This window comes from Triturus cristatus, chromosome 8 (genome assembly GCF_964204655.1).
Source record: "Triturus cristatus chromosome 8, aTriCri1.1, whole genome shotgun sequence".
NCBI lineage: Eukaryota > Metazoa > Chordata > Amphibia > Caudata > Salamandridae > Triturus > Triturus cristatus.
This window is the reverse complement of record NC_140591.1, coordinates 1208216183-1208240498: the sequence shown is the minus strand read 5'-3', so window position 1 is coordinate 1208240498 and position 24316 is coordinate 1208216183. Positions and strand designations below refer to the sequence as shown.

Below are 24316 nucleotides of genomic sequence, written 5' to 3'. Positions count from 1 at the left end.
AAATGCATTTTATAACTAAAAAAATTATTTTACCTTTTGAAAAAAATTAATTTAATAAACAAGAATGTAAATTAATAAAATATTGTTGTATCCATTGTATAAACACAGCAAAGGGCAGCCCAGTGAACTTTTATAGCCATTGTTAAAGAGATTTAGGTTGATTGGGAGTGCTTTAGTTGCCTATATTTTTGTTCTCTCCCGCTTCTCCCAGACCTACAAATCACTTTTAGGGGGTACCTCTTTGATATTGAACTAGATTCCGATGGGGCTCCAGGAGCCCGTTGGGCTGTCAGAGACAGCAACGTAATCCCATACAATGGCATTCCCGCCGTCAGGATTACAATGTCAGTTTCCGATATGGAAAGCCTGTCAAAAAGCGACTTTGAGTGCCACTAGCAGGGCCCCTTTCTCCCTGTAGCCCCCCTGAAAATCCCTGCATCGTGTGGTATGCACCATGAGGTGTCTGCCACACGGTGCTGAGATTTGCACAAACTCCCATTTCGCTATGTGCTACAGACAGTTCACGGCCACAGCACAAGCTCCCATAGACAAATGGGAGTGTGTGACTACACCATGTACATTTGCATTTTAATTGCAGTGTCCGTAAAATGCCGACCGGAGTTCGGTCGGGCCCAAGACTAGGGGTGGGCGGAATTTGCGAAATTAACCTTCGCAAATTATCGCGAAAATGTTTAAAATTATCGCAAACAAGCGGAAATATCGCGAAGATGCGGAAGTTTTTTTCCGGCATGTTCGCGAGATTTTCTGCATGGTTGCGGGTCGCCAACTTACCCATGTGGTTGCTTGCGGGCGCGGCCATCTTGTTTTGAGTTGTTCTCGCGGTGCATGATCGCGAGAAGAAAGACGTGATCGCGCAACGCATGACGTCACTGCGGGCGCGAACTGTCGCGAGACAGCGCAAATGGCTAAAAACAATACAACATCTCATGGAGAACGCGACCGGATCAATAAAACTTGTCGGCGAACGCAGGGATTCAGGTAAGGCGATCGCGCGCGCGCGAGAATGTATTATTTTACAGCGCGAGCAAGAAACAAATTATCGCCAAGCTGCGGAAACCGGAATTTTTGACATTTTCGCGCTCTCCGCGGAACGCAAAAATGTCAAATTATCGCAATTTCCGCGAACGGAACAAAATTTTTGCCCAGGCCTACCCAAGACAGCAATGGTGTTAGTCAGAGGCAACTCCGACTGACATCATAATCGAGCCTTGGATTGTGTGAATGACTAATATATACATTTGATTAAAAATGTTGGTGGTTTTTGGACAAAGATGATAGATCTACTTTATATATATTGATATGCACACCCCTTGATAAAGCTAAAAGGCACTGTGTTCATATTTTGGTGTTTTGACCTTTTGACAGTAAGTCTCCCTTTGTGTGGCCAGGTCCTACAAGACCAATCGCATGCTCCACATGCCCAAAGGTAGTGTGCTGGAAGAGGTAAGGTGCTCTCAAGGGGTTCAGGCCCGGCGCTCAACCTCATGCAGCACACAAACAAATGCAATGCACTATGTGGGGTTGGCTGCCCATAAGGGGGTGGAAGCCGTCCCTGTGGCAAACCCACCACCATACACAGCCTTCTGCCATGCACAGTGTGTAGTTGGTTGTCTGCAAGGGGTTTGGATACAGGTCTTGGACCTGTGGTCAACCCCACACCACACGTCGACTCTGTTCATGCACAACGTGAGTTTGGTATTGCTTTACATTAAAAACAACTAGAATTTCACTGACAAAACAAAGTTTGAAGTGATGCTATTCTTAGGAATTCCAATCATGTCTAATATTACATTAAAAAACTTAGAAATTCACTGAGTTTTTCTTTTTAAAGTAACGTTATAGTTAGGTGAAAATGTCGGTGCCAATGTACTGTTTTTAACTAATAAAACACTGACATTAAACTGTTATAGTTATCTCAAGTAACTAAAGTCAAGCACTAAAGTAACTATGACTCGCACCCACTGTGCAGGTGGTCATCCCAGCTAGAACGGAGGGCAGCAGTGCCATCTAGGTATGCAGCACTGAAGTCCTCCAACCCAGCCAGGACCCAGTTGACCAAGCTCTGGAAGATGGCGGAGGCATTCTTTAACTTATTCTGAAAGTGACACTCTGTGGTGGAGAATGCATACCTCCCATTGGCCCCTGACAGTATTGTGACATACGATTGAATGTAATCAGGACCTTTTCTGCTCACAACCGGTCAGTGGTGCAGTAGCTCAGGAAATGGCATGAGCATCTGTCTTAGTGATTGAGTTAAGCCCTGGGTTATCCACATAGAATCAAAGTTTTGTGGTGGTTCCCAACAGGGCAGCTTTGGCACCAGAACCACTAGAGTGGACTATGAGCTGTTGGAGTGTTCAATCACTCCTACCTCCAGCAGTTTGGGTACTTCCTCCTTGATATTGGCTCTCACTCAATCAGATATCATATAGATTTTATTTGTGAAAAGCATGCTGTCCCCTGTGGCGATGTCCTTTGTACACTACTTGGTAAGCTTGAGGGCAAGTGAACACAGAGAGAAGAATAACTACAGCAACTGGCAGTATTCTCTCTCCTGGCCGGGAGTCAGAGAGGGGGCAAGGATCACACCCTCTAGTGAACACTCTTGCTCTTTAGATGAGTGGTGATCTGGGAGATGTTTGATCTCCTCACCTCTACCTGCCACCAAGAGCATAGTGACCTCAGACCTCTGAAAGTGAGGCTTGAGGCAGTTGACATGCAGGAAGCTCAAAGAATTCCTGGCGGTCCACAATGTAGGTGACGTTCCCCTTCTGCTCCTTGATCTCGTAGGGCTCAGTCTACCAGTCCTGCAATGCCCAGGACTCTAAAGGATCCATCACTGACACTTTCTGACCAGGTTAAACTATATTGGCCTTCTACTCATAACAAAGCTTCATGACTTCCTGGCTTGACTCCAGGTTCTTAGTGGCCTTTTTGAAAGAGCACTTCATCTGAGTCCGAAGAGACAAGATGTAGCCTACTGCATCTTGGAGAGATCTATTGGGACCTTGCTCCCACCCCTCCTTCCACAAGCCTGAAAGGGCCTCTAACAGGGTGGCCATAAAGAAGTTCAAACGGACTGAACCCTACCCCCTTCTGAGGCACTTCTGTCTCAGCAAACAACAGGCATGGCAAGTGGATGTCCTACTTACTTCTCAAAAGCTCTGACAGGCCTATAATTATGCCTTTGAGGTTCTTGTTGAATCTGTAAATCATTCAATGTTCTGGAATTGGTACAGTGTGGTGACCTTGCCGGCTTCCCCATACCACATTGACATCATGTATAAGTGGGTGCTGTGTCAGACAAAACCTCCTTGGGGAAACTCACTTGCGTAAAGATCTCAATTAGTTCCATGGCCACTGCAGGCACAGTTAAGGTCCTCAGAGGTATGACACAGGGTACCATGTGGTATCGTGCACCAAGACCAGGATTATTATGTTGCCCAGGACAACCTTGGGGTCCAGATGCCTCACAATGTCAATGCCCACCCTCTCAAAGGGGTTGCCAGTGACAGTGAAGAGAAGCAGTACAGCCTTGCACATTACCCCTGATTTCTCACTGGCCAGGCAGGTAGTGCAGGACCTGGATAATGTTTTCATGGTCACTTTAAGCTGGGGCCAGTAGAAGTGAGTGACCAGCCTTGAAAAGGTTTTGGCTTGCCCGAGATATCCTGCCAGGGGTACATCATGTACCAGCTCCAGTAGGAAAGGCCAGTAGCACTGATGGACCATCAACACATGGGTTGCACCAGCTCAGAGACTTGGGCTCCCTATATAGCAGACTATTTTTCCAGTATGGGAGGTGATCACCAGAAGTGTTGCCATTTGCCTAGGCCTCGGCCTGTCACCATAGGCCTTCAATAGCAGGTACATTCCTACTGCACCTGGCAGAACTTTGCCCGGGAAGGGCCTCCTTCCGTTTTCCATCAGGGTCATTCAGGTAGATCTACCAAGACAGGAATGTCCTCTCCTGTAGGTTCCAGGCCATTTCCCTTGGGGTCAGCTTCCCCCATACCATGGGAACATCTGGGTTTCTGATACCCGCAGCACTTCTCTTTCTGGTACATACCTGGGTCATTGTTCCAGGTCTTCTTGACTCCCCTCTGGGTCTGCTAGAGACTGTATGGACGGGCACATTCACTTAGGCAATCTTAACACCTTCAACTGGAATGGGAGATCCACCTCTTTGAAGATAGTGTAGAGATCCCAGCAGTCTGTCTACAGACATGGCCAGACTCACAGCTACCTTTAAGGAACCTGAGACCCCCCTCCCATTCATAAGGAATCAGAGCCACTGGATAGTGACTCACTTAGTTGTCTGCTGTCACAACCAGGTGGACTACATTAGGGATGATTACCTGTGCTGTTGTCAACAGATGACACTTAACAGTATTCATACTGGTTCCTATGTCTCTCAGATTCTCCCCCCTCTGCCTATTGATGATGAGCCACTGCCTGTACTTCTTACTGTTGACAGGTGTGTGAGCCTTTGGCACCATCTATTTGTCATTCAGAGACACTAGAGTAACATCTGCACTCCTCCCAATACTAACTGGGGCAAACTTCCTCCCTAAGCACTACACTTGTCATCCCCAGTGTAGGAACTCCAGTATGGCAGATTGGATCCCTTTTAAGTGCCCCTACTGATAACACTTATGTCACTTCTGTGCAAAGTGGCATGCGGGCCTCTGCCTATAAAAATCACCTTTATTTTGTTCAGGATGGAATCCCACATACAAACTATTTTGGGACCTTTTGAAACCTTTTTAGGTTTTACTTTGTCTCACCCCCACCTCACTTTATTCTAGTGGGGATACTGTCCAACCTTTTGGTGATCCCCCACAGATTCCTTCTTAAACACTTTGGTGCTAATCCACAGACAGTCACATTTGCAAGCTCCCTGGGTACAGTGAACTCGATATCTATCATGTGTTGGCACAACTCTGTAAAGCAAGCACTGAGTATGTGTACTATTATAATCAGGTTATCTCCTTCCTCAACATCACTCACTTTAATATCCTTCATCCAATGACTCTGTGCTTTACTGGAGTAATCCACCCAAGAATGGCTAGACAGTCTGTCACTGTCCCTAAACCTCAAGTGCTATTTCTGTGGGGAGAGCCTAAACTTGGTGATAGGGCTTGTAATCATGTGTGTATAGGTCATTTGGTCAGCTACCTCTAGGGCCAGCAGGGTATCCCTCCCAGCCGCTGGAACTTGCCTCCAGAGACTAGCCCGCAATCTACCTCTCGGACCCTATACATACGCAGGACTATGGGAACACCTCTTTATCACCTCCACCATCTTCATTATACTCTATGAGCTTCTTAGCCTTCAAGTCCAATTCCTTCTGGCTCGTTTCCTGAGGCAGCAAGATATTCCCCTCCTCCCGAGCCAGTTTCCTTTCCTGCAAGGCCCTTTCAGTCTCAGGCTTTTCCTGAGCTAGGGTGCTTTCTGCCTCAGCCCTTTTTGTGGGTCTAGGGCCTTCTCTGTCTCAGCCCCTTTCTCTTCTGCAGCCAGTTTCAGCTGGGCCAATAAGTTTCAGCTTTTTTCAGCTCTCCTGTCCTCCTGTTCCTCTGGGAACAAATTGTTCGAGGACACACTGTGCCCTGCTCAGGATCTAGATGGGGACCTCAGTGCTACAGGCACTCCTCTCTCGTTTGGGGTCGTGGTCAGCATGTTCTCTAAATCTTTACCCATTTCATCCTTTGCTTTCATATCATCCACATCCTCCTCCTGCTCATGTGTTGTAGATTGCAGCTGGTGGACCTCCTATCTGGAGTTCCTTTTCTTGAAGCATTTTGTCATCTGCAGCCCCCTCTCTGCATAAGTGTTTCAGCTCTGCCACAACATAACATTCAATCTTGCTGAGGATTCCTTACATTCTTACAAACAAGTATCACATGCGCACAAATATGAGGCAGAAATTGAATTTTGAAAAAGTAAAAAAAATGGGCAATCAAGGAGAATTTAAAAATAATGTATTTGATGTCAGATCATCATTGGGGATTTTTGGTTTTATACAAATCGTGTGCCACTGCACAAACACAAGTACTGTATCCCACCACAGAGGACAAATGTAAGAAATTGGGTTATAAATTGAGAGGGCTGGAAGCACCATTCAAACAATAATCACAATCTTTGTCTAGGTGAACAACAAAGGTTACTAATTAAAACTGTTCTTAACCCTCTGGTAGCTTAGTACAAAAGCAGTCAGACTTAACTTTGAGGCAAAGTGCAAAGTATTTATGCAGCACTCAAATAGCAACATAGTGAAAACAAAACAAAAGAATAATCCCAAACCAATGTAAAATATTCTAAAATGACACAAAAACAACAAAATCCAATCAGTAGAACAGGAGTTATGAATTTTTCAACTTTCAGTTGAAAATGGTGTAAAAGACCATAAAGCTCCACTCAAGGTCATGCTGAACCAGGATACAGTCACAGGTTTAGGCTAAACACAACAGAGTGGATATAGGGACCAGGTTTGTCCCAGTGAGAAGTTTACCTTCTCAAGAAATCTCAGCTGGAGCTTTGAATTGGCAGGAGCCATGAAGAGATCATTGTTAGGCAGAAGACCTGGGGCCAAATGTATGAAGCCAAATTGCGATGCTCGCAAACGCTGAAATTCGCTGAATTTCATAGTTTGTGATCGCAATTTTGGCAGTGTGCAATGTAGCTCACAAAAACCACTCGCAAAATAAGGAATCGCAAAATTTGTGATTCCCTATTTTGCAAATGCATTTAAGGAATCCCAAATTGCGATTCCTCAAATGCAATGTAGGAAGCACTCAATATGGTGGTAATTTGTGACTTTTTTGAAAAATGCACTTTTTTGCATTTTTCAAAGAGCCATGTGGTGCAAATACATGCCCTTAGGGCATGTACGTGCGCCACATGTGCACACATGCTTATTTCAGGGGCGCAACAGGGTGTCCTATTGACACCCTTGCAACCTTGAAATTGCATTCTCAATTTGCGATTCCCTAATTGGGAACCGCAAATTGAGAATGTCTTCCCATTCATTCCTATTGGCCTTCTAGCCCATAGAAATGAATGGGAAGGTATTCCTTATTTGCGAATCTCAATTTGTGATTCATAAATGAGGAATATGTAGGATTCACAAAATATTTAGCAAATCCTACATACATTGCATTTTGCGATTCTCTAATTGCGATTCCCTAAAAATCGCAATTTGAGAATCGCAAAACGCGTTTTCCATACATATGGCCCCAGGTGATGTTGCTGATGCAAGGAGCCCACTTGTGGTCACAAGGAGCCCCAAATGTCTAGATTTTCACCCGTAGCTTGGTTTTGAGGCAGGAGGAGTACAATCCGATGCCAGCCAATGTTCCAGGACATGGGGGCACCTCTTGAAGATCAGGACTAACTCCAGTAGAGGCCAGCAGCAAGTCTCAGGCAGGTGCAGATGGTGCTGGCCATCTGTGCAGTTGCAGAGAGTCCTCTTCTAGCTTGTGTGTCTTACTTCAAAAGGAGGTCAGCCAACTGACCCTTGGAGTCAGTTCTAGGGATAGTGGTTTCATGGCAATCAGCTCCAGTCTGGACAGTCCTTCTTCTGAATTTTCCACAGGTTCAGGAGTGAACTGATGAGCGGTTCGAAAGGTGACTTTTTTATACCCAGTGCTAGTTTGCCCTCTTTATCTAACCTGCCCTTTATTGGGTCTGGCCCAAACTGTCTAGGGTAATAAAGGCAGACAGGTGTAGCTGTGATCTGCATTTGTCAATGTCCTGACAGTCTGCCTTAGAAGTCATGATCTAGGATGTCACATCCCTTAGGCTACTCCTTTGAAGCTCATGAAGGACTACAAGTATACAGCCCCACAAGAAACCCTGGCTCAGGAAAGAAACACCCTCCCTACACCCAAAGTCCTTTTGCCCCCATATCTGGAAGGAATATACAACATGCCCCAGGAGAGTCATTCACAGTCATGTCACCCTGGACACTGGCAGAAAGATAAAGTTGGATTAGAGAGAACAATGCTAACATTCCAAATATGGTATTTTCAAAATAGTAACTTAGAATCCAATTTTAAATTACATTTTAAATGAGTAGAAGAACCATTTCTCTATATGTTCCAAATCTGAAGTTATCACTTGAGTCTAATAAGCTACCCTAGTGTTAATGCATAGGAGAAATAGCCTTGGTACAGTGAAAACAACGTATTGAGTTTTTCAGGTAGGACATGGAAAACTCAAAAACAAATGTCCTCATTTTTTAAATGCTCTGCACCCTTTCATATGGCTTATCTTAGGGGAGACTTATAAGTATTTAAAAAAAAAGGTTTAGGCCTGGCAAAAGGTTTATTTTGCCAGGTTGAATTGGCGGTTTAGAAATTGACTACACGCTGGTAGCATTTAATTTGCAGGCCCTTGGTATAGGTAGGACCATATACTAGGGTCTTATAAGTAAATTAATTGTGCTAATTAGGTGTATGCCAATTTTGGCATGCTTAAGGGAGACAACACAAGCACTTTATCACTTGTTAGGAGGGGTAAACTACACAGAGTTCTAAAGCCAAAAGGAATGGGTGCAGCCAAAACAGGGAAGTGAAGGGAATAATTGTGGTGAAATACCATGCCACGAATGTCAGGTCTAGTAGTTGGCAAGAATATCATTTTGTGGCATATAATATCTTCACTAAGAAAATATTTTGTAAATTCTTTACTATGTTTTGCTAATATATTTATTTAGGATGTGTTGTTAATATAATTATTATTATTATATTTTTTTATTTTAGGCATGTTAGTACTTTATTTTCTAATTTAATTAGTTTTTTTATTGCATGAGTGGGCTGTTGGGTTTGTAAAGAAACAGAATGCAAAGTTAGTTAAATTATAAACAATTTAAATATGATGGCAATTAGTTTTTAAAATAAATCCATTATTGTATTGATTATTAATTATGTTAATTGTTATACATATTTACTTTAATTTGTCAATTTTAATACCTAGTACATTTTATTATTAGTAATAGTAAGTTGCATTTTCGTAGTGGGTTGTTGTGTTGGTAGGGTCATATGGTGGGAAGTAATCTAAAATAAACTGTACTGAAAATTATTATTAATGTATTTCTTATGCTAATTATACATTTAATTAAATATTATGCAAATGTTTAAAATGTTTAATTTTTGAAGTGTTACAATATTTTTTATTGTGTAGTTTATGTTTATATGTTCACTATACATGCATTTTGTAATACACTCCTATTTTGTGTACGGAAACAGTATGGGAAGATTTTAAAGTGAAAATATTTTGTGGATTAATTATTTTTGTATGTAATGGATTACTTGATAATTGATTATGTATAATTTACCTGTGTTACTTGTTATGTTAATTGTTGTGTTTTATTTGAATCATTAATTAATTTAATTGTAAATGTGCTTGAAATTGTGCCTTTGGAATGATTTTTAATTTAATTTTGTATTTCTTTATTGTTAATTTAAACAAAATATTTTGGTATTCATTTTGAAATTTTGTATTTTTGTTAGTAATCAAATGCATGTTATCATAAATAATTGCATTTTTAAAATTTTCATTTTATATTTTTTCATATTTTTCTACGATGTGATATACTTTATTAACTTTTTTGATTAGGTATTGAAATATTTTTAGTAACTATTCAGGCCTTGTATTCTTGAATTTAATCCTTTTGTAGTCCAACACTAACCTACTGTTACTTAGAAGGTAGAGGTTATTGTAAATCTAACCCCTCTGAAGTCCAACGCCTTCCCAACTGTTTCACAAAATGGAGTGATAATTGTTCATTTAACCTTTCCAAAGTCCAACACTTACCCTACTGTTGCTCAGGCTGGAGTGAGTATAGTAAATTTAGCGCCTCAGAAGTCCAACACTTTTCCTACTGTTGCTTGGACTTGAATGGAAATAATAGTGTTAACCCCTCCAAAGTCCAACACTATGCCCAATCCTTTGCCTACTTTTGCCTAAAAGTGGATTTGTAATATTGTTCATATTGTTGTTTTTTTTTCTTCATATTTTGGGGTTAGTAATGTTTATATTACTGTTAAAGAATTCATGTTATATATTTTTATATTCTTTACATTAGTTTAGTTAATAATTGTTTTCATAAATAGAATTTTACTTGATTTATTTTATATTTGCAAAATAATTAGAATATTAATACTATAGTTTTAGAAAATGTTACTTCTATATTTAGTTTAAGGTATAAATAAATACAACAAATCTTAATATGTTACCTTTGGTGGTTGATTCATTCTCAAGTTCTAGCAAAGGGCTTCCCTAGTTCCTACCACACCAGCAGTCATGATTACAGAGGCCAGTCATTTGATATTGAGAGCAATAGTACGGGTAAAAGAGGTACAGGAGACATGTACCATGGAGGAAGCCCTTCAGTATCCCAAGTGGAGGGAGCTGATAGGTATAATCAAGGATGTGTATAATTTTTTCTCAGCCACTGTAAGGCCACAGAGTCCTTGGGGAAACTGGAAATGATGCTGTGGACCCCATATAAACAGACAGGGGACTCTCCTCAACTCTTAACAATGTTACTAGTGGAATATTCATGTGGGTGGAGAAGATTTGGAAGGATTGCGATGAGCATATATTTTGGGGATTGAGAAAACACAGGCAGACAGTTTGAGTGGATGTTATTCTCTTCTTTTTGGTAATGTTTCTATCCATAGTTGCTTGATTAGATCTCGTTGAGATAAGGTCATACTATAAAAGAATTGCTTGTGGGTGAAGAGGATGATTTCCTTTACATTTTGTGTTCATCACATCCAATTACAAGAGCCTTGGAGGTGGGATGTGGTGGCTTTTCAATAGCCCCAATGTCTTCTTTACACATTCATTCGGTCTCCTCCCCTTCCCAGAGTAGTGACAAAAATCTGAGAGGAAGGAGCCCCATTGAAACAGATGTGTGTGGAACATCCTTGGACATTTTCTGTACATCAACCACAGTTACTATTTCAAGCTGTGTTACAGATGGCCCCTTCTTCAGCTGTGTCTGGTAGCCAGACATTTGAACTGTTAGACCTCCAGAAAAGGGGCTGCTCTCATGACATCGTCTTAGACATTTAGAAGTCTCTACAGCCAACAACATAGAATGTTTATCAGAAACATTGAGGTAAGTTTTCCAAATGATATATTTCATGTGATTATCAAGTGAAATCTTGAATTTGGCTTCACATTTTAGATTTCATAGGAGACGGATCTTTGCTATGTTTGCCTACCTCTTCTTGAAGGGGTCAATGGGCAGCCATTAGACTTTCCAGAGAAACATTGAAGGACGTATCTCAACTAGACTCACATGTAACTAGTTTAATGAAGCATTTTGAGAATTATGGACTAGATACTTACTTTACTGTACCATTGTAGTAACAGAAGTTAGTGTTGTATGCCCTTCAATAGGCTTCTTTTGAGCTGTTAGAATCAGTCCCAATGACATTTCTAACATTCAATGTTTTGTTCTTGGTGACAATCATGCCATCTCATAGAATTAGTGAACATTGGGCTCTCTTGTTGACTTCTCCATTTTTACAATTTATTTTCTGATTGGTTTGTCTAAAGATCAGATCCAGTTTTCATACCTGTGTATTTTATTCTTCACTTATGATATCACTTTGTCACTTTATTTCACTTGACTCAATTTAGTCACTTTCTGTTCATGTTGATAAACCTATTTTTGTGACAGCCATATATACATACTTTTTTTTCACAAAATCAAATAGTGAATAGTACAATTATATCAATAATATGTTATTCTTTTCTTAGGTGTCGATTCTGATCCGGGTCGGAAAGCACTCTGACCAAGTCTGATCCGGAGTGTTTTACGACCGAGCCGGACCCCTACAGTCCGACCGAGCGAGTACGATGCGCACGTATGCTGTCGGACTCGGTTCGGTTGGACTCCCATAGAAGCCAATGGGAGCCAGTTGTACGACGCATACATGCGCTCCCATTGACTGAATGGGTACGTCTCGAACAAGTGCGCCCCTTACAGCGGTGACGCATCAGTGCCATCTGCGCCATACATGCCTGTGTGGGGGAGGCCCATGTGTCTCCCCCTGTGTGCGAGTCGTACGGCTGTGGGTGTTGGGGGGTCCGACGCGGACGCCCGAAGTCCGACTCCGGGAGCTTTTGCAAGCCGGACACTCCGGCTCGCACAGGCTGTCCGACGTGTGCATCGTACTGGCTCGGTCGTGAATCGCATCCAGTGCACGCCACGGTTAGCTTACGACCGAGACGTACGGAGTGGTTCGGACCCGGAAACGACTCGGTCGGTGAATTTCATGTAGCTCGCATCGTACTGGCTCGCTCGTACAGCTGTACGAGTCGGGCGGAAAACACGCGTACGGTTCATAGTTTTTTCGGCCGGATCGCGTTCGGTGCCCTTCCGACCCGGATCGGAATCGGTCCCTTAGTGTGTTTTTGTTGTTTGTCCAAAACAACGGGTGGATAAATAATTCTTTTTGAGACATTATATGATAATGGGAGGCCAAGCAATCGACTGACCCACCAGTACCGAATGTAGATTTACTTATCAATGCCCAGTTGCTGAGGGACACAGGGTTATCCCATTACCATGTAAGGGGTTCACTGTATCTAGCCAGTTGCCCAGCCGGTGAAGATTGAATCTCGTTGCCCTCTTTGGCATAAAGCCGGACTGGTCACAGTGAATGAGGGAGGTTACCACCGACAACATTCGTGTGGCCAATATCGCAGCCAGTATTTTGGTTTCCACATCAAGCAATGTGATCGGTCGATAGGCTCCGCAATCTGAGGTGGGCTTCCCCGTTTTATGGATCACTACTACCATTGTGCTATGAAGGTTTGGCAGAAGGGTCCCTTCTGCCAGTGCCGCCAGGTACATTGTTAGGAGATGTGGGCCAAGTAAACTGGCATTCGCAATAAAAAATTCCACAGTCATCCATTTAGACCCAGAGTCCCCCCCGATTTCTGTTTACTCATGGCTGTGACAACCTCTTCTACTGTCAGGTCTTTATCGAGGAGAGCTCAGTCGTCTACTGAGAGGGTGGGGTATTGGGGGTGTTCAGATACTCGCAAATCTGGAGACTCTCTTCTAATGTTCTGGCTTTGTAGAAATCTGCATAGTAGTCTGTGAATACCTCTGCTATGTTTTGGGCAGTTGTGTATGGTGTGCCATCTTTTTGAATGGTCGTTACCACTTGGATTCCCTCTCTTTCTTGCTGTGCAAGGCCAGTAATCTCCAGGCTCTGTCTCCTGTCTCGTATAGGCAGTGTTGCATTACCAAATGCTGATTTTTCACTTCCTGGCGGGCTATGGACCCTTCGGGTGATTGCTATCTAACGGATTATCCGTGGGTCAGCCTACGGGTCTAGCTGGCCCTCTAATTCTAGGACTCTGTACTCTAGCACCTCAAATTCTCAGGTCTCTTTCCTTTTCTTAAGTGCTAATACATTTTGTGCCCTGTCCTGGAGTACTGTTTGAATGCCTTCCACAGGGTGACCCAAAAATAGAGTTCCGATTCCACTCTTATTTCACGGGCTACTGCCCGGTCTTGCAGGCTCCAGGGGTTTAGCCTACACCAGGACTGCCATCTGAGAGATCGACACTCTAATGTTAACCATAAGGGCGTGTGGTTCAATAGACCCCTCGACAAATACTCGGTTTTCTCCACCTCCTCTATTTCTCCCACTGGGGCAAGGAGATAGTCCAGCCTAGAAAACACCTTGCGTGCACCTGAGAAGAAGAAATATACTCAATCAGTCGGGTAGTGTTTGCGCCACTGATCAACCAACTCCAGTAAGTCCAGGAACCCAGCCAGAAGTGTTCTCCCTCTTTGTCCCGACGAGATATGTGTGAAGTCTATGCGTGGGTCCACCACATCATTGAAATCCCCTTCAACTATGTGTATGGACGGCTTGAATTCTAATAGTATCTCAGCCACTTTGTCTAGTGTGTGTTTTTTTTAACCTCGGAGTGGGTAAACACTTATTAGGGTAATAGCTCTATGTCTTCATGTCCCCTGAACTGTGACATATGTACCCTTTGGGTCGATCCATGTCTTATTAGTTTTGAAGGGGGGTTCTTTTTAATCAAAATAGCCACTCCCCTAGAACCCACTGTGAGACATCTCTCTGTGCTGACGCCATACCATGTATGTCTAGTATTGTACATTCTCCACTTTGCCTTTTCCTTCATGACCTCTTCTTGTTTTCCCTAATGAAAAGCCACACCCCCAAACTTTTATTTCTATAGCTTAGGTCCCCAACCCTGCCCCTTTCTCCCTATTCTCTCCCACAACCCACCCCTGCATCCCCAACTGTCAACGTGACAACAATGGTGTAGGTTAAGCCTGAGAGGTCTGTGTCCCTCCCCCCTTATAAATTCACCCCTTAGGAATAACCCTCTATTTCAACAGAGATAGACAATGAGGGTTCCCCACTGAAATGTAGACACCCACTAGGTGTTGCATGTGAATGTCTGGGGCACTTAGTGCCGTCTTACTGTCCCCGGCCTCCGACTGGCCCGAGTTCCTCAACCTTCTTCAACACCTTCCAACACCGGTTGTTGTGCAGGATCTTGGGCATCGTTGTCTATGTTTGGTTCTTCTAGTCACGCAATCTGTTGCAGAAGTGGGGGGTCACTATCTGTGTCTGCCAAGAGTTCCTTTTCAGATTGATCAGAGTTGTTTTGCTCTCGGACCCTCGGGTGTTTCCTTCTGCCCACCGTCTGTCGCCTATCTTCCTCCGTCTCTGTCAAATGGATCATCTCCCTGTAGCTGCTTCTTCTTCTAGAGGGGGCTCCTTCCTGAACCATGTTTGTCCAGCTTCATCTATGGCTCCTCTTCTCTCTCTGTTGTCTGGATCTCTAGCTCCGTGTTCCAGCCGAATCAGGGACCACAGAAGGCGCGTGGGACCCTCTCAAGGGGGGACGCTTTTCCAACCATGTCAAGGCCTCCTCGGGTGTTTGAAATAATAGGGTTTTGCCCTGAAACAGGACTTTAAGCTTTGCTGAGAAAAGTAGCATGTACTGAATGTGGAGTATTCTTAGTTTTGTCTTAATAGAGTCAAAGTTCTGCCGTTACTTCTGGACTTCTCTAGAATAATCAGTAAAGACCATTATCTTGGTATTGGCATACCATACCTCTCCAAGTCGTTTCATTTCTCTGAGTATCAGGTCTCTGTCTTGAAAGTTCAGGAAGCATGCTATTAGTGGCATGAGGGTGCTCCCGCCGGTCATCTCGCACTAGGCATTCTGTGTGCCCGTTCAATTACAAAGCATTTGGAGTACTGGGCAGTTTGGAGGGAGTTCTTGAGCCAATCTGTGAGGGAGTGCCCTACGTTTGTACCCTCTGATCCCTCCGAAAACCCTATCAAGCGTAGGTTGTTCCTTCTTGCCCATTTTTTTTATGTCATCCTCTTTCTAGGCTACCTCCTTCAGAGATGCTATTAGACTGGTCACTTATTTGCACAGAGTGTGAGTGACATCTTCCTATTCTGCAATACAGTGTTCTGTCTGCGTGACTCTTTCTGACACATTGCACAAATCTTGTCTTAGGATGGTTACTTCAGATCAGGCCTTTGCTATCCTCCCCTCCAAGGCCCTCTTGACAATTGAATGGCCTGCAGATGGTAACATTGCCCGGTAGGAGTGATGTTCCCCCCTTGTCCCCTGTCGTCAGGGCAATGGTCTTAGTGTAGCTGTCCATTTTTCCTTGTTTTGCCTGTTTAGGCTCCTTATCGCTAGTTGTCAGGTTCCTCCGTTCCGATGTCCCCGGGGCTGTGTTGATGCTCTAAGGGGGCCCACCTCTGGATGACCCCAAGTCCGGCTTGAGTGTAACCGCAGACTTTTGGGGTGATCGAGTGGGGGAAGGAAAGGGTGGGGACTGCAGGGAGGGAGATCTGTAAATGCAAAAGACAACAAGACACCATATGAGACTCTTGTCTATGTATACATCATGATACGCTGATTTTACCATTAATGTCAGTGCTTTCTACTCTAGCTCACCCCCTCACCTGTAAAGCAAAGAAGGTACGTCAAGACATATATGGGAGAGCTAGAGGCAGTGGTCAGTGGTCTCAGGCAACTAATACAAATGAAAAGGAAAGATCACACGTATTGGGCAACATTGCAGTGAGCCAACACAGGGAACACAACAGACCTTTAGCACATTACACGCACATGTACCCACTTGTGAAATGCCCTTCTAGTTTCAAGCCACCGGTGTTGGCACCACCCCTTCTTGACCAGACTCTCTCTTATGTCTGAAGAAAGGAACATATAAGAAACAATAATGAGGGCTGGCGACAGGGTCGTATCTTTTATCACTGCTTGCTTCTGCCAGCAACAACGAATTACACATAACAGAACATCCCTTATGCATGGATGCACACTCGTGGCTGGGCGAAATGGTCCGCCCCTATATTCAGCGAATCTCAACAGAAGACTTTTGCCCCCTACAGGTTTCCGAGTCAATAGGCTCTCTCACCTCGAGAGACAGAACGGGCTTCAACATGCCCTGCAGGGATAGCCATACCAATAATTCTCTGCTGCTCCTCTGCATGAGACCGACCGGTCTCTCCAACAGAGGGGCGTTACTTCGCACAAGTTCAACAGGAGATTTCCTTGACTTTCAGGTCCACCAAGACTTTGTCTCCGAACTCTGTTCTAAGGGGGAGCCGAGGAGAGAAATCGGTAACAACACGCCTACCTCAGTAGTATGGACTCCGGGGTTCCTACGGTCTGCTACCTGACTGTTCCTCCTTCCGTGCTCCTTCTCGGTATCACCGCGCTTCCTCGGCGCGTCTTTGGTCCAAGAATTATTGGCTTCGATGGAGTCGACCTTTCCCCTTTTACGTCCGCGACGGGCGTAGCGTGAGTCACGTGATGCATCTCTCGCAACGCCCGTCGGGAGTTGTAGTTCTGGTGTAATGTCTCGTACCCGGCCCATTTCCAGTTCACGGCCGGTGGTGCGCTGTCTGTGAATCCTGACACTAGTCATCTCTAGGAGTGGGTCCACCACTTCTCCTGACAAGTATTTCCTGGGCCTCAATCTGCTTCGTCCACAAGCCTATTTCCCAGCTGTGTCCCGCTTGGCCAGGTGACCTCTCAGATCACGCTTCTTAGTTCAGCTGTTCTCTGCCTACAGGCTGGTGCAAGCCTGAGGGGCTCTTCGGAGGATTTGTCCATGGGGGGATAAACCAGCAGTGGTAGACTCACTGGTCTCTTCGTAGTCCTCTGCTGGCTATGGGGCGCTTCTTCATACCCACTTCTAGGCCCCTCACTCCACAGTCTCACCCATAGGGGTACTTTTGATACCTAGGGCTCCACTACTCATCCTGGGGGATTAGGACGTTTTGCTACTGGGTTTGGTTGGGTGAGGGGGCAGGGCTTGAGTCCCTCTATAGCTTCATCTGGTCCGTCTAGGCCCACGCTTCAGTCTTGAATTGTTGTGATCTGGGAGAGGGGGATTTACACCGTATGTGTACCATCCTTCTCAGGGGTCTCCTTTTCCCCTATCCCCTCCAGGCTTCCCAGGTGTCTGGGAGTGAGCGGCCTCCCTTTCTATATTGCTCTCTTCCATATCATTGATATGCATGCTTTGAAGCCTAGGCCATTAGACTTTGAGAGCCCCTCCTGTTCCTTCTTCCTATCTGGGTTGTCTCTCCAGTCAACTCTTATGTTTTCTTCTTCTTCTCTCCTCCAGACGGCCCATCCTCCTCCTCTGTCTGCTCTGCCTCTCTGGCATGTTGGCCTGTTCTCTGCCTTACATGGGCATCTCCCCGCACCGTGTCACCCCTCTCACGAGCTCGGTTGTCAATTTGACCGGGATGGTCTCAAGGCACACTGCCGGATGGCCTCAGGTGTTGCCAACAGCGCACACACAGTAAATGAAGGAAGGTGCTTCTTCCCGGCCAGGCCGCCTCTGGGTGTTGACCTCTCTTACTCCTGCAGTCCGCCCTCGTCTCTGTTTAGGATGTCGCAGGCTCCAGCATTATTCTCCCCCTCTTTATGGGCACTACTCTTCTTTGGTGTTGGTCCTCACTCTACCACTCTCAGATCCTCCGGGCGTCTGCTTTGTACACTCCGTTTCTCGTAGCCCCAGTTTCAGCATGTCACATTCTTGGGCTCCTGGTTCTGCCCTAGTCCCAGTTCAGCAGGCCTCCATCTCCAGAGAAGTCTTCATCCACCCCTTCTTCTTTGGGCACTGCTTGTCTTTGGTGGCAGCCCGCACTTTACCACTCTTGGTGGCTTCTTTCAGCCGCTCTGCCTCAGGCACTGGATCGACTGTGCGTCCGTCTATTGGTAGCCTCTACTTATGGCCAGCGGTGTTAGGATATCTGGAAGGAGGGAATTCACCTCTTTGTGGAGTCAGGACACCTCCAGTCTCATCCTCTCTCACCTCTTCCGGGTCGTCTAGCTCATTGCCATGCCATCTTGTCTGTCTGCGTGTCTTCAGCGCGTCTGCCTCGGCCGCGGTTTCTGGCTCACAGGGCTACAATCATATGACTCCGACTTCTTCTCTGAGTTCCCCCAGTCTAGGAGAGCTCGGTTTTGGGCTCTGATGGTGAAGAAAGGACAGAATTTGACACAGCATTAAGTATGGGCCGCCGGAGCCTCCGGCTTGTGCGACTATACGGCCATGTTGCTGCCACGCCCCCTCCTAGTGTGTGGACCTTTAAGCACCCATCTAAATGCTATGTGGAAAATTCTATTACAAACAATGGGCCTGATTCACAAAGGTAAAGTTAGACCAAAAGCGTATATTTAGACCAAAACTCTTTACTACTTATTGCCATTCACAAAGGGACTTACGAGTTATATCTTTATTCCTGTGGAGGTTCCACACTCAGGATGGAGATTTTGCACTCAGGCGAAGGTTCTGACTTGGGCAGAATCTCTCCTCTGAGTGCGGGATCTCCACACTCAGGGCAAAACCTCTGCAATCAGGGCAGAACCTCTGCATTTGCATGTGGTAAGTGTAATTTAATACACCTGCTGACAATTTATGCCACCTGTAACTAATGCACTCCAAACCCCATAATAGCAACACACATCCATGGCTCTGGTTTTTCCACATACATACTTCACCTCCCTGCTCTATGCCTTGCCATGCCATCTGCCAAGTGTAGGTATGTTGAATGTGGGGAGGAAGAAAAACATCACAGAGGAGGAGACCCTGATGATTGTCAGATTTGTTGTGGGGAACTACAAAAAAGGACTTCCTCCATTCCTCAGCGTTGCAACACAGAAGACAGCCTTAGGGTAGCCGTTGGCTAATGCAGTCAGACCATTGTGTGAATATGTCTAGATTATCATAGACATCAAAAGAAGTGGCAGGATGAGAGGAGACAGGTAAAGGAGAAGTTTATAAGAATAGAGGTGACCAGAGCTCTCAATGGTGGACATACTCAACCCTGTTTACTAGCACTTGAGTAGGACGTCCTTTCCACAATGTACAACCACCTGCTGCATGGTCTGCCTGTGAAGATGATCTTAATAGGGTGCTAAATACTATATGATGAATAAACAATGACTTTATTTGATAAATTTCTATTAAGAACTGCAAATGTGACTATGGAAGTCAGTTCATGTTTGTGCAATGGTGAATTGGACTCTCATGTGTTTAATTGTGTCTATCACATTACAAGTCCCAGAATAATAGGTACTTCAAATGTTAGCTTCCAATTTGCCATTGAGTGTTGAAAACCTTTATTTTTCAAATAGCTCACAACTACCAAATCATTGTGAATGTAAATTCGCAGAAATTGCCACTTTTCTAAGCACATTGGGGGCGATTCCGATCCTGTATTTTTTTTTTCCGTACGACTCGTATACGTATTTTTTTCCGTACAAGTCATGTCCGACCCGTGAAGTATGATTCGTATGGGAAAAAGTACATACGGATCGGCCCGATCCGTACGAATCGTATCGTGAAAAGTTGTACGAGACATACCCGGACACTTTTCCGTACGAATCGTAAAAATACAGTCCGAGCATACAAGTACGATCCGGACCGGCTTTCCGATTTACGATTCGTACAAAAAACGTCCCGTACACGGGGAATGACTTTACCTTCTGCATCTTCACTTAAAATTCATATTGAACATTACTTAAGGTGTCACTTCCTTCTGAAGCTGCTGGATCGATGATTATGTCTTCTGCCATACAATCAAGGAGCTATGTTCAGCAGCTGAAATCACAGAGTATCTCAGTACCATACAGAGCTGTGGTTGAAGCTGGTAAGTGTGGTCTTGCATTGCACATCTTCAATGAACACCTCAGTGCTACAGTGTGAGTTGTCACATGTAGCTTTACAGAAAGCAGTTCACATGTGAAACTTCATATAGATGCAAAGAAAAATGATTCTAACCATTGGGTTGTAGCACATGATATTCTGTGGCAAATACTTATCATGTTGCAACTTCTGTCTTTCAGGTGCTGAGGACAATAAGTTGCTTGATGAAGCTAAACCATCCACCAGTGGAGGACAGCGAGCAATATGAGGAGAGAACCCGATCCTACTCTAAGCAAAAATGTCAGAGGCCTACACTGCTCGATAAGAGGAGGATGAGGATGAAGAAGATGAGCAGGTGCTGGTCTCAGCAGAGGACTGGATGAGGATATTGTACCTCCCACTTCTCTTCTGAGGAAATTGCCCATTCCTAGCAGTCAGTCAACCAGCCACAGAGGTCACCTCCCCCAACACAACCATCACCTTCTCACAGCCCTCATGTCCAAGGCTGATGTGTTGCTTCTCCTACACACTCCTCCCATGACAATGCATCCCAGGCTTTCTCTCAAGCATCTGAAGGACCTAACACCCCTGGTGAGGAGCAGGTATGCCCTAGCATGAATCTCCTCCCCACAGTCTTCCATGTGCCATCCCTCCCTGTGCTGGTGGACCATATTTTCATATCAGAGGGTGTCCCATGCGGAGGGGAATGGTAGATGCTTATGTTGATCAGTAGGAGGAAGATCTTTTACAGCAACAGTCTGATGTGAGGCAGGACACTATGCAATAGGGGCTATTCTGGCTGACATTTCAGACTCAGTCCCTCAGTTGATTGACAGGCAGACCCATGTCTTGGACTGGATTGAGAAATCTTGCAAAAACACGTCAAGGATGCACCATGACCATATATCATTCTATATGGAAGACTGTACGCATTCTCCACCTGTCGAGGCCTGTCCAGCACCTGTGCAGACAACCCCGGGCACAGGCACAACCCCACCTGTACAGGCACATCCCTCACGTGTACAGGCTCCCTCCAAACCTGTACAGGCAACCCCCTGGTGCACAGGATGATGAGAGCTATATATAAAAGATTTTACCATGCAAAATTGTATTTTTAACAGTGAGTAAAAGCCGAATACAGGGGGCAAATGCTCTGATTAACAAGTTGTGGCATATGAATGACAGTAGAATGAGTTTGGCAGGCAATGTGTCCCAATGTAAAGCTAATAACATTGCATAGTACCCATGCATATCTATTCCTCAATTAAAACAAGTTTCTTTTTTGCAACATCCAGACTGCAGAGTTTTGTTCCAAGTAACATGAATTCAAGACTTGTGGTAGCAGCCTATCGATCTATTTACTTTAAGAGTTGGCACAAACAAGTATTCCAAATGAGCATGCTTGGGAACAACTCCCTGAACGAACGGCTTTGGGAATGTTTGTATTTTTGAAAAATATGACTGTACAAGTGATAAATGTTCCACATTTATATTTCATCACTGAGGTCCTGCTGGGAGCTCAAAATAAAATGGCATTACTCAGGGGACTTGAATCTGCCATCTCTAGCATGTTTTCTTAGCTATAAAAATGAAAGACTAGGTGCATGGGTGAATACATTTAGAGAGGCTTCTGTTCCCAATCTTCCCATGTTTGCTGAAACTAAAGTGACTTCTTCCCAGTTATTTAAAAAGATGATGCTCTATTCCGGGTGTATATATTACTAACCCAACAGAAATTACTTATTGATTACATATATATCCGAGAAGAACAGACGTTAGTTATAACCTTCGCATATGGCATACAAATGAATGTGTTCAACAAATAGATGCAATAACTTTTAAGAATATTTAAAAACGTTTCTGCATATTTTTAAGGGATGTTACACATGTCACTCAAGTGCACAGTGTCTTTAGTGCAGGGTGTTTTAACAAGCACCTCACATCTAGGGGTAGGCGATGATTTTACTAGACCAAGTGCAGTCTTGCAGTGGTCACAATTATTGTCCTACAACTGTTCATAGACGGGCCTAATTGCAAAGTCATTTCTAAGTATGTGACGTAGTACTTCTGTAGTACATCTTCACTTACTCATAAACACCTTTGTGAATTGGCACCCACGTTTTCTGCTTTTACTACGGCTTTTTTTACTTTAGCGTCAACCTTTTTACTTTTACAATGAATTATTTTTTAAACTTTTTCTACACCTCATATAACTTCTTGTGTTAGTTAGTGCTCGTAATACAATGCCTTAAACCTTTCCTTGAGAATACTCTGAAGCCGGCTTGTGCCAATTATTCAATAGCATTAATACTTGTTTCTCGCGAGGGACTCAACATAAAATATATTCCCATACATAATGCTCAGGAAAATTCTTATGTTCACACATCAGGCTGCCTGGCACAACTGATGTTTTTACCATATTTTGCAAGTAAAAGAACTACGGAACTTCCCATTTCCCATTGTATGGCATTAAGTTGAGAGCTGCAAAAGTTTCGAAATGAAAAACAATGAAAAATAAACCTAAATTGAATAAAATATAATTGCATGGTTTCCCATGTAAAATATTGCTGAGCCCGCTGATGAATGAAGATTACAAAAACTTGTGTTGTTCAGAAGTCACTTTGCTAGTGTCAATACAATGCAAAGCTATTGAGATATTGTTTTAAGAAATTGTACATTATCTAGGATCCCCCATTAATTTAACATTTGTCCTCACATGAACTAGCATTCTAGGTTGGAAAGCTAGAGCGAAAGAAAGTACAAGAAATTACAAAGAAAGTTTCATAACATTCTTTTTGAGATTTTAAAATGTAGACAATTATTTGAGTTGTTTTTTTCTCCAAAAGTTTCTTGGCCCCGTACATTATTTTTAGTTCCGTCACATATCCTGTGCTCTCAATTCCCAGACGTGCTTTAATGTTAAACGCTTCAATGTTTTCCCAGGAAGGCACACCAACTACAGCATTTGTCAAAGGTCTACCTTTTGCCTGGGACCAGATGTTGTACCACGAATAAACATGTTCGTGTCAGAGCATACTCTGTACGCTCAGCATCCATGCATAATTAATTGTCCTCGGTGGAATGTACTTTGTTAGGAACTGCTGATATCATACTTTTTCAGTGTCTGTTCAACACATTAAAGCCTCAAGCATTTTATTTAGATAACTGCACAAAACCCACATCCAATAAACCTCTACTCTAAGCCTCTACTTATGTACAGTCACCCTCCACCCTGCCTCGAATTTCAAAGCAGTGGAAGTGGACAATAGAGAAAGGTGTACTAAATATCAAGGGGCAGAATTGCAAGCCCCTTGCGCTACTTTTGCGTCATTTTTAACATGGGGAAAGTGACACAAAAGTGGCGCAACGGGCTTGTAAATCTGCCCCCAAAACTCCTGAGATGTCAAAGTCCGGCAGCACTTTTCACCTGTAGATTTTCGCTTGGTAGGTTGTGTGTAAATTGTGTGCAGGCATGGGTCAAATTTAAATGACACAGGAGTAAATGGCATAATTTTAGGTATTTCACGTTATACTTGTTATGCGCAATTTCCTAAATTACAACATTACTCTACTTTGCATAATTAAAATTAGGTAAGATTTCAGTGAATGCACAACTCACCAGCGGTGGCCGGCACAGGTAAACGTGGTGAGACGGGGCAGGGCAGGGCGCAGCAGGGGGGCAAGCCAACAGACGACAGAATAGGTATTATTTATTTATTTAAATATTCCTATTCTATCGTCTGTCGACTTCCCCCTCCCACCACGCCCGCTCACCACGTTTACCAGTGCCAACCGCCACTGCAACTCACTGTAAAAATTTACCATGAATGCACGCAATCCTATTCTGTTGTCTGTCGACTTCCCCCCAACTCCCACCTTGCCCGCCAACCACGTTTACCAGTGCAAGCCGCCACTGCAACTCAATATAAAAATTGACCAAGAATGCACGCAATCAAGACAATGAGAGCAACTATTGTTCCCCTTACTTCTGTTTAGAAGTGCCCTTGCAGCAAAAATTGATACAGGGATGCATTTCGTGCTAAAATATTGTAAAAAATGAAGGGATTG

The 24316-nt window shown here is 44.0% G+C and overlaps 1 long non-coding RNA gene across 2 annotated transcripts in view; it reads left to right on the top strand.

Annotated features, from left to right (window-relative positions):
• LOC146805612 (uncharacterized) overlaps positions 1–21888 on the top strand; it is a 36451-nt gene extending 14563 nt beyond the window's left edge. For both annotated transcript variants that reach the window (XR_014967480.1, XR_014967481.1), the window contains one exon: positions 20449–21888. This is a non-coding gene — a long non-coding RNA (uncharacterized LOC146805612). The remainder of the gene's footprint in view (positions 1–20448) is intronic.
• The last annotated feature ends 2428 nt before the right edge of the window (positions 21889–24316 follow it).